Below are 9,890 nucleotides of genomic sequence, written 5' to 3'. Positions count from 1 at the left end.
CTTGCTTGTGTTTATCTTGTTTGTGCGAACTTTGCATATTTTGAATGTTTAAGATCACCTTGTATATGTTGTTTCTACGCCGGCGGCATGGCGCACTTAATTTTACAGCGCTTGTTGAAGCGACACGCTGGTACGCTAAAAATTTGCAACGCTTGGTGAAGCAACTGCCTACTTGGCGCAAAAACGGCTCTTGAGCGCGCTCTAAAAAAATGTGCGCGTCTATTAGAAATGCTCTAGATCCATACAAACTCATACAAGTACTATGTACTCCCTCTGTAAACTAATATAAAAGTGTTTAGATAACTAAAACAGTGATCCAAACGCTCTTATATTAGTTTACGAAGGAAGTAGATGTGAAAGCACACTTGCTCCCTAGGATGGTTTTGATAATTGATCACAACATGTGCATCATTCGACTAATATGCTTTCCAAGTATATTTTAGAAACGTTCAAAAGATCCTATGGCTTAAGGTTTATGTGAAGATGCCCCTAGACGCAAGAAAGGAACAATGTTGGCTCAAGCTTCAAGCTAGAATACTCTTTATTTTATATTTGTGAGAAATCATTTTTGAGTCCATACAAAAGTCAATACTATTCAAAGGGGGTGAGGTAGTAAAATGAACTAATTGCTCAAATGCTCAAAGTTAGCCACCAAAAGACTCAGTCATTTTTCCCACATATCCACTCTATCAAGATCCACATACACAAATTCGGCGTCACCAACATTTCCATATCGGACCCACCGAGTTTGACCTCAGACGGAAACCCTAGCCATTCCCACCAAATCGTTGCAACCAAAACCAAGTTGGTGCTACCGAGTTCAGTGTGACCAACATTCTGTTGCCAAGATACACAAAATCGAAATTTCTGAGTTTGAGTATCGGTGCCACCGAGTTTGACCATCTGAATGTTAGTCACCTTTTTGGTACCATCGAATTTCGTATATCGGTCTCACCGAGATTCAAAAGTTCACACCTTTGTGCTAATCAGTACCACCGAGTTTTCAACTTCGGTGCCACCGAGTTTGCCTTTTTGTGTGTAATGGTTGGATTTTTGCTGATGCCTATGTATACCCTTTCACCCACTTCTCACTCATGGGAGAAGCACTCAGAACACACACTTCATTGCTAGATCCATTTTCCAAGAGAGAACCACCTACTCATGTGTTGAGACCAAGATATTCCAATCCTATCATTTGAAACTTGATCTCTAGCCTCCCCAAACCGCTTTCCACCAAATCAACCTCTCCTACCCATGCATATCATGTGAGAGAGTGATTTGTGTTGAGGAGACTATCTTTAGAAGCACAAGAGCAAGGAGTTTATTGATCTACCACATCTATTACCTTTTGGAGGCTGGTGCCTCCTAGATTGGTTAGGTGTCGCTTGGGAGCCTCCTACTTCGTGTTGTGGAGTTGAACCAAGATGTTTGTAAGGGCAAGGAGATCGCCTACTTCGTGAAGATCTACCATGAGTAAGGCTAGTCCTTGGTGGATGAAAGCCGTGGTGGAATAGACAAGGCCACTTGGTTGTGGACCCTTCGTGGGTGGAGCCCTCCATGGACTCTCGTGGCCGTTACCCTCTATGGGTTGAAGTCTCCACTAACATGAACGTACGATAGCGCCACCTATCGGAACCATGCCAAAAATCGCCGTGTCAACCTCATGCGTTTGATCTCCCTACCTTACTCCTCTACTTTGCACTTGCATGTGTTTACTTTCTGCTGCTATACTATTAGAATTGCATGTGTAGGGTGTACTTGACTTGTTATAACTGTCATAGCTATCTCTCAAGTAAAAATGGGAAAAGGCAAAAAAATATGTTGTCAAGTAGTCTAATCACCCCCCTCCCTATAGACATACTTTCGATCCTACAATTGGTATCAGAGCTTTGGTTTAACAACCTAGGAGAGTATGGCATCTAGTGAGGGAAATTATCATCGTAGAGGTCCATATTTCGATGGCACCAATTTTGCTAGTTGAAAGCATAAAATGAAAATGCATATTCTTGGCTTTAATCCTCATGTTTGGGCTGTTATTCGTGTTCGTGTGCAAGGTAACTTCTTTGGAGAAGGGCACGAGACAGATCGTGATGTGACATCTGATGAACTGAAGATGTTACAACTTAATGCTCAAGCCTGCGACATCATCTTCAACTGCCTATGCCCCGAAGAATTCAACAAAATCAGTCGTCTTGAGAATGCAAAAGAAATTTGGGATGCTTTGGTTGATATGCACGAAGGTACTGATTCTGTCACAGAATTTAAGTTGGATGTGCTTCAGAGTTAGCTTGACAAGTTCAAGATGAAGGATGGTGAAGGTGTCGCTGAAATGTACTCTAGGCTAGATCTCATCACCAATGAGATTGTCGGCTTAGGAAGCGAAGAGATGATCGACAAATTCATCGTCAAGACGATACTTAGAGCTCTCGATGGCAAGTATGACATAGTGTGCACATTGATCCAAATGATGCCAAATTACAAAGATCTCAAGCCAACTGAAGTCATTGGTAGGATTGTTGCTCATGAGATGTCACTCAAGGACAAAGATGAGTTGCACAACAAGTCAAACGGTGCTTATAAAGCTTCATATGATGCTCCCGCTACTTCAAAGGACAACCTTGTCACTGATGAAGGGATAAGCCTCATGGTCAGAAAATTCAACAAGTTCTATAAAAGTAGAGGCAAAGAGAGAAGCTCAAGCTTGAGACATGAAGAGAAGCGTTCGTCCAATCATGACCGAAACTGCTACAAATGTGGGAAGCCCAGACACTACTCAAATGAGTGCTCGGCTCCCTACAAAAGAAGGGAAGAATCACCTCAAAGACGAAGCTCAAGAGATGAGTCACCTCGCACAGAGAGAAGGAGTAGAGAAGCTCGCTATGAATGAAGACACTCACGGAGAGGCAAGGAATCGGAGAAGAAGGACATATACACCAAGAGCAGTTCAAGAACAAGACATCAAGCTCATGTTTGTGAATGGGTGTCTGGCTTCGAGTCTGATCATCACTCTGAGAGAAGCTATCACTCCAACTCCGACTATGGTCAATATGAAGGTGTTGTCGGGATTGCACTTGTTTCCATCAACTCCTACGACTTATTTGATTCACCAAATGAGGGAGTCGGAAACTGCTTCATGGCTAAAGGACCCAAGGTATCACATCCCGAGTATATTGATTTTAATAGTGATGAGGATGACTTGTTAGGAGAATATGACTTGCTTCGTGATAAAACTAGTGATTGCATTGAAAATGAACTTGCTAATTATCATGCTAGTCAAGAGAAATCGAATGATGAAGATAAGAAAGAAATTGAACGACTAACTCAAGAATTAAAAACTCTTAAGTTAGCTCATGAGACTAATCTAGAAGATCATAGAGAGCTTGCAAGAACCCATGAGAAGCTACACTTTGAGAAGCTCAACTTGGAGCAAGAGCATTTAGGATAGTAAAATTAAACCTATTCCCATCCCTCTCAGACATTTGAAGATTTTGGCCGTCCGATCAAGAATCTAGATCATCTTGGCCGTCTAATCTTAAGTTTCCCGCTAACTGGGCTGCTGTCCTAAGGGGATGCTACTCCAGTAGAAAAAACGGTGGAATCTGGTTAAACGGGCCCGTATACCGTTTGGAGCCCATTCAACACCACGAAGCCTGCGAGCACGTCCCCTCTCCTTTCGTGTATCTCTCTCCCCAACCTCCACGATCTCTCATCTTTTTCATGCCCCCATTCAACCCTAGTGCGTCGTCGTCGCCGCCACTATCGACGCCAGCCTCGAGCCTTCGTCCCTCTCTGGCCTAAACGGCAAAGGCACCCCCGACGGAGGGTACATGTCGGAAATGCACGAGGAACCGGCCGACTGCAAGAACAAGAAGGTGATGATGGACGAGTCGTTGCAGGAGAGAGGGAGGGAGGGATGGCAGCGGCAGTGACGGCAGGCGGGGCATGTGCTAGCGACAAGGAAAGCACCTGCAAGCCTCACTAGCGAGCGAAGAATTCCATGCGAGATGAACGACGACAGAAACAAAACGCAGCTCTGCCATGGAACCGTCGCCATATTTACATGAGTCGATCTGCCCTGTTTCACTTCCTGGCTGATCATGGTGGAGTTACTGTCCGCTCACCTGCTTCCCCTTCTGTTTGGGAGGGCCAAAATATTCCCTTCTTGGCAGTACATCAAAGCTTCTCCAATCCTTTACACATAGGTGGTGCACACGGTGACCGCAGCGGCAGCGTTTTGCCGATCAGATGGCTCGCATATCTGCACTTCATCTCAGTAGACGTGTATTCCCTCTCTTGACACTTTGACTGTTATGATTGTGTTACCTAATCTTTTTGGACTGGTTTCAGATTTACATATCATTTCTATGTGTATGCAAATTTCTTGAATTGCTTGGCTGAGTGAGAGAGAACATGTTTCCTGAGATCTTAATAGTGCAGCAAATGCGTTAAAGGTCAGTTACATTTGGTCTCAATCTATAGTCCATTTTCATGTATTGATCTATGTATAGTTTTTCTCTTGACACAAATAGTTCCCTCAGAGTAATAATCGTGACTTTGGAATCCCGGTGTCTGATCTTAGGTGTGTATGCATCTAATTTTGGAGTCCATCCATGCATGTCCAGGATGTTGGCTTGACAGTTCGACTGTATTGTATACCTGCTCATAAACATATATAAACCAAAACTATTTGCTTGTATGTAGCCTGCAAATGTTAATATTGCCAAACCTTAAGTATGTGGTTATGAACAGATCGAGGAGTCAACAACTTAACATTGCGATGAACATGTCCCTTACAAGCTTTCTATTAGTCTGATGGATTACTTGCTTCCACCAGCTTGTCCTACTACTCTGCATTGCATTTCCCTTTCTGCCTTTGTTGTTGCTATCTGCCTATTGCCTTAATAATAAGTCGACAGTAGTTATGAAATTCTTGATGATTTTATTTAGTAAGATTTAGTTTTTCAAACTACACATAAGGCTTAATACCACTTACAGTTTGCACCTTATGCATAATTTATTTGCTGGATTAAGCTAGGTTATATGTTGAATATTTGAATGGACCTTTCTTCCTTGTGATATTGGCAAACCGGACTAGCCACTTGCATGATGGAAGCATGTCCTAACAGAGGTAGCTTATGAAGCTTAGCTGATGCTGATTAGTTATAACATCTTATGACTTGTTGTAGTAAAAATGTCTCGCTTCTTTTGTAGTTGGATGTGAACCTCATATGAGGCTTAAAAATTGTGCATGTCAACCTGACCTTTTCAGGACTTCAGTTATCTGTTTCACTAATACAGATTGTGATGTTCTTATGCATTTACGAGTAGCATGCAGAAAGGGTCAGATATATGTTATGTTTTCCGTTTAAAAAATCATTGTCTTACTGGAAGAGTTCCATCGTGTGTGTGAATATGCTCCAACCTCCAAACTGTGCGTTAGACATAATCTAGATCCATTGCAAGTGAGAAGCTAAAAATACAATAGCTGTCGGATGATTTCTAGGTCACTTTATATGCAAGGTAACAAGATGAGATAATCTTTTCATGACAATTGCTAAAGCATCAGAAAGTTGATAACATCTCCTCCTAGAGATTAAGCAACTTCAATCATACAAAACATTCTTTTACCTGTCATCTGATTTATGAGCATGCATGATGAGACATAAACAACATGATTCCCAACATTTTTTTTCTAGAAATTAGTAGGCGTTTCTTTTTCGATTGGTTATATGGACAAGAGATGGATTGCTCGAATAGAAACACCAAACACCAAAAGGTAGCATTATATGCATTATTTTTTCCTTACAATGACAATACCATGCAAGGCATAGCACTACAGCCTACATCTATTGATTAATAATTAAGCACAACTTGAACCAAAAGTTTTTTAATGTCTAACAAAGCAGCTCAACAAACTATTATTGCAAATCAATCATATTCCTTTCTTCAATTTCATGGAATTATTTTGAAAAATGGAGAGAAGCACAAGCTACAAAAAGCACAATACTTTGAAGACTTGTAAACAAATATATACAAATTACTTTATATCCGTAACAACTAAGAGCCAAAATAGATAGGCGCAGCAACGCGCGCCATCAATGATCTAGTGGGTTCTTAAAAGCGATCAATGATGATCTTCGAAAGAAGAGTTCTTCTTATCTAGCCAAACGATTACTCTTGTCCAACTTTGTTCCACAAGTTAAACCTAGGAACACTAGTAACAAAGGCAACAAGGTTTCTTCACCTAGTAACAACTTTGCTAAAGCTAAATCCAATAATGTTGTTGCTAGTCGCTCTATTGATTCCACTAACGATTCTCTTAGCCAAGTTACACTTGAGCATGAAAATGATCTATTGAAAGGGATTATAGAGAAAGGTGTCTTCAAGAGCCTTGCCAGGAAGTAAACAATTCGAGGAAATCGTGCGCAAGCAAGGGGGACATCGGAAGAAACAAGGCGTTGGCTACTTCAACGTCACCGGAGATGATAGGGAAGAAGGTCCATATCCCACTCCTAAGTTTGCTCCCCAAGAGGAGAAGTGTGATCCCACTCCTCCCAAAGGAACAAGCTCACAAGATGGCCTTCTACCACAAGACAACAAAGGCAAGGTAAAGCTTCAAGATGATGTTGACCTATTTGAAGAAGAACCCCAAGCCAAGGTCAAGTGGGTTCCCAAGGGCACTACTAGCTCTACCTCAACAAGTGCTACCACAACTTCAAGGATTCCCATCAATTTGATGTGGATCCCCAAGAGGAAGAACTAGGGAAGTTCTTGAGGGATGACTCCGCCAATGAAATTCACTCTTATTCATTTTGGCAAGAATTATTTCCAATCAACCTCAACCATATGCATTAGTTCAGGAAGTCACACATTCCCTCCAATGTAAGCAAGGGACAAGGTAATTAATGCATTTTTGGACATCATACCATTTGTGTTTCACTCCATATCCATAGATATTCCTGCATATGTTCCTCTTGTTGGGACTAACCCATGTAGGTGAGAAGAGTAAGAAAACAACAAGGATTGCTCCCAACCCAAGATGATCTTCATCAACATTGAGCATCCACCACTACTTCACCTACTTGAAGTCTTCTACGACAAAACCCAAGGTTAGCTGATCCCTCTTAGTGGGGATGTCATATCTGTTGGAATTATGCCCTAGAGGCAATAATAAATATAGTTATAGTTATTATTATAATACCTGTATCAAGATAATCGTTTATTATCCATGCTATAATTGTATTGAATGAAGACTCATTTACATGTGTGGATACATAGACAAAACACTGTCCCTAGCAAGCCTCTAGTTGGCTAGCCAGTTGATCAAAGATAGTCAGTGTCTTCTGATTATGAACAAGGTGTTGTTGCTTGATAACTGGATCACGTCATTAGGAGAATCACGTGATGGACTAGACCCAAACTAATAGACGTAGCATGTTGATCGTGTCATTTTGTTGCTACCGTTTTCTGCGTGTCAAGTATTTGTTCATATGACCATGAGATCATATAACTCACTAACACCGGAGGAATACTTTGTGTGTATCAAACGTCGCAACGTAATTGGGTGACTATAAAGATGCTCTACAGGTATCTTCGAAGGTGTTAGTTGAGTTAGTATGGATCAAGACTGGGATTTGTCACTCCGTGTGACGGAGAGGTATCTAGGGGCCCACTCGGTAATACAACATCACACACAAGCCTTGAAAGCAATGTGACTTAGTGTAAGTTGCGGGATCTTGTATTACGGAACGAGTAAAGAGACTTGCCGGTAAACGAGATTGAAATAGGTATGGGGATACTGACGATCGAATCTCGGGCAAGTAACATACCGAAGGACAAAGGGAATGACATACGGGATTATATGAATCCTTGGCACTGAGGTTCAATCGATAAGTTCTTCGTAGAATATGTAGGATCCAATATGGGCATCCAGGTCCCGCTATTGGATATTGACCGAGGAGTCTCTCGGGTCATGTCTACATAGTTCTCAAACCCGCAGGGTCTGCACACTTAAGGTTCGACGTTGTTTTATGCGTATTTGAGTTATATGGTTGGTTACCGAATGTTGTTCGGAGTCCCGGATGAGATCACGGACGTCACGAGGGTTTCCGGAATGGTTCGGAAATGAAGATTGATATATAGGATGACCTCATTTGATTACCGGAAGGTTTTAGGAGTTACCGGGAATGACGAATGGGTTCCGGGAGTTCACCGGGGGGGGGGGGGGGCAACCCACCCCGGGGAAGCCCATAGACCTTGAGGGTGACGCACCAGCCCTTAGTGGGCTGGTGGGATAGCCCAAAAAGGGCCTTATGCGCATTGGAAGAAAAATCAAAGAGAAAAAAAAAGGAGGAGGTGGGAAGGGAAGGAAGGACTCCCACCCACCAAACCAAGTCCAACTCGGTTTGGGGGGGGGAGACCTTCCCCCCTTGGCTCGGCCGACCCCCTTGGGGCTCCTTGAGCCCTAAGGCAAGGCCCCCCTCTCCCACCTATATATACGGAGGTTTTAGGGCTGATTTGAGACGACTTTTCCACGGCAGCCCGACCACATACCTACACGGTTTTTCCTCTAGATCGCGTTTCTGCGGAGCTCGGGCGGAGCCTTGGTGAGACGAGATCATCACCAACCTCCGGAGCGCCGTCACGCTGCCGGAGAACTCTTCTACCTCTCCGTCTCTCTTGCTGGATCAAGAAGGCCGAGATCATCGTCGAGCTGTACGTGTGCTGAACGCGGAGGTGCCGTTCGTTCGGCACTAGGTCGTGGGACTGATCGCAGGATAGTTCGCGGGGCGGATCGAGGGACGTGAGGACGTTCCACTACATCAACCGCGTTCACTAACACTTCTGTTGTACGGTCTACAAGGGTACGTAGATCACTCATCCCCTCTCGTAGATGGACATCACCATGATAGGTCTTCGTGCGCGTAGGAAAATTTTTGTATCCCATGCGACGTTCCCCAACAATATCAAGGGGCAGCTTTACTCTAAGAGTTGAGTATAAGCATCTCCTAAGGATATGAACACATTAATGCTTATGTAAAAGTGGTAACCCCACTTGTGCTTAACGATGAGTATGACCTATGATCAAGTATTCTTACTTGAATCCTATGTCAATATACTCATATATAGATGACTTTGTCATGGCCCAAGTGCTTGATAGATGCTAGGATGTTTGTGCATGTTCACCATGTTTTTCTCTATCATTCTTATTGTGTGAGCATGTTGGACTGCATGTGTTTGATCATCCGAGGACATCCAATTGTTGTTATTTGGCTCTTGATTTATCTTTTGCCAATTGGATGGACAAGAATGCCTAGGACCCTTCTCTAGCTATATATGCCATCTCATCTCAAGTTCTATTCATGCTTCATCACAAAACTTGAACAAGCACTTGTCGATCACTCTGTGTGAAGGTGCACTCGGAGTTCCTTATTGTCAATGACTGACCTCCAAAACCTTTGTGTTAATGAACTCGGTGAAACCAACTTCACAAACTCGGTTCCACCGAATTCAAGAGTTGATCTAGGTTTTCCATCTCAGTACCACCGGAATCACAAACTCGGTTCCGCCGAGTTTCCCTGTCAACTCACAGTAAAGGAACTCGGTGACACCAATTTCGTAATCTCGGTGACACTGACAACGAATGGGTATATATTCCAGCGGGCCGAATCTTTGATTTCACTTTGTCAAAGCCGTTTCGTCCCGAAACCCTACGCTGCCTCTCGCCCCCTGGTCGTTGATACGTCCATTTTGCATCATGTTTTCATGTTGATATTTATCGCTTCTTTGTTTGTTATTTCACTTCACGGTACTATTCTTATGCCTTTTCTCTCTTATTTTGCAAGGTTTACATGAAGAGGGAGAATGCCGACAACTGGAATTCTGGCCTG

The sequence above is a fragment of the Hordeum vulgare genome, chromosome 4H (genome assembly GCF_904849725.1).
Source record: "Hordeum vulgare subsp. vulgare chromosome 4H, MorexV3_pseudomolecules_assembly, whole genome shotgun sequence".
NCBI classification, from domain to species: domain Eukaryota; kingdom Viridiplantae; phylum Streptophyta; class Magnoliopsida; order Poales; family Poaceae; genus Hordeum; species Hordeum vulgare.
The sequence above is the reverse complement of the archived record's forward strand: the minus strand, read 5'-3'. Positions refer to the sequence as shown.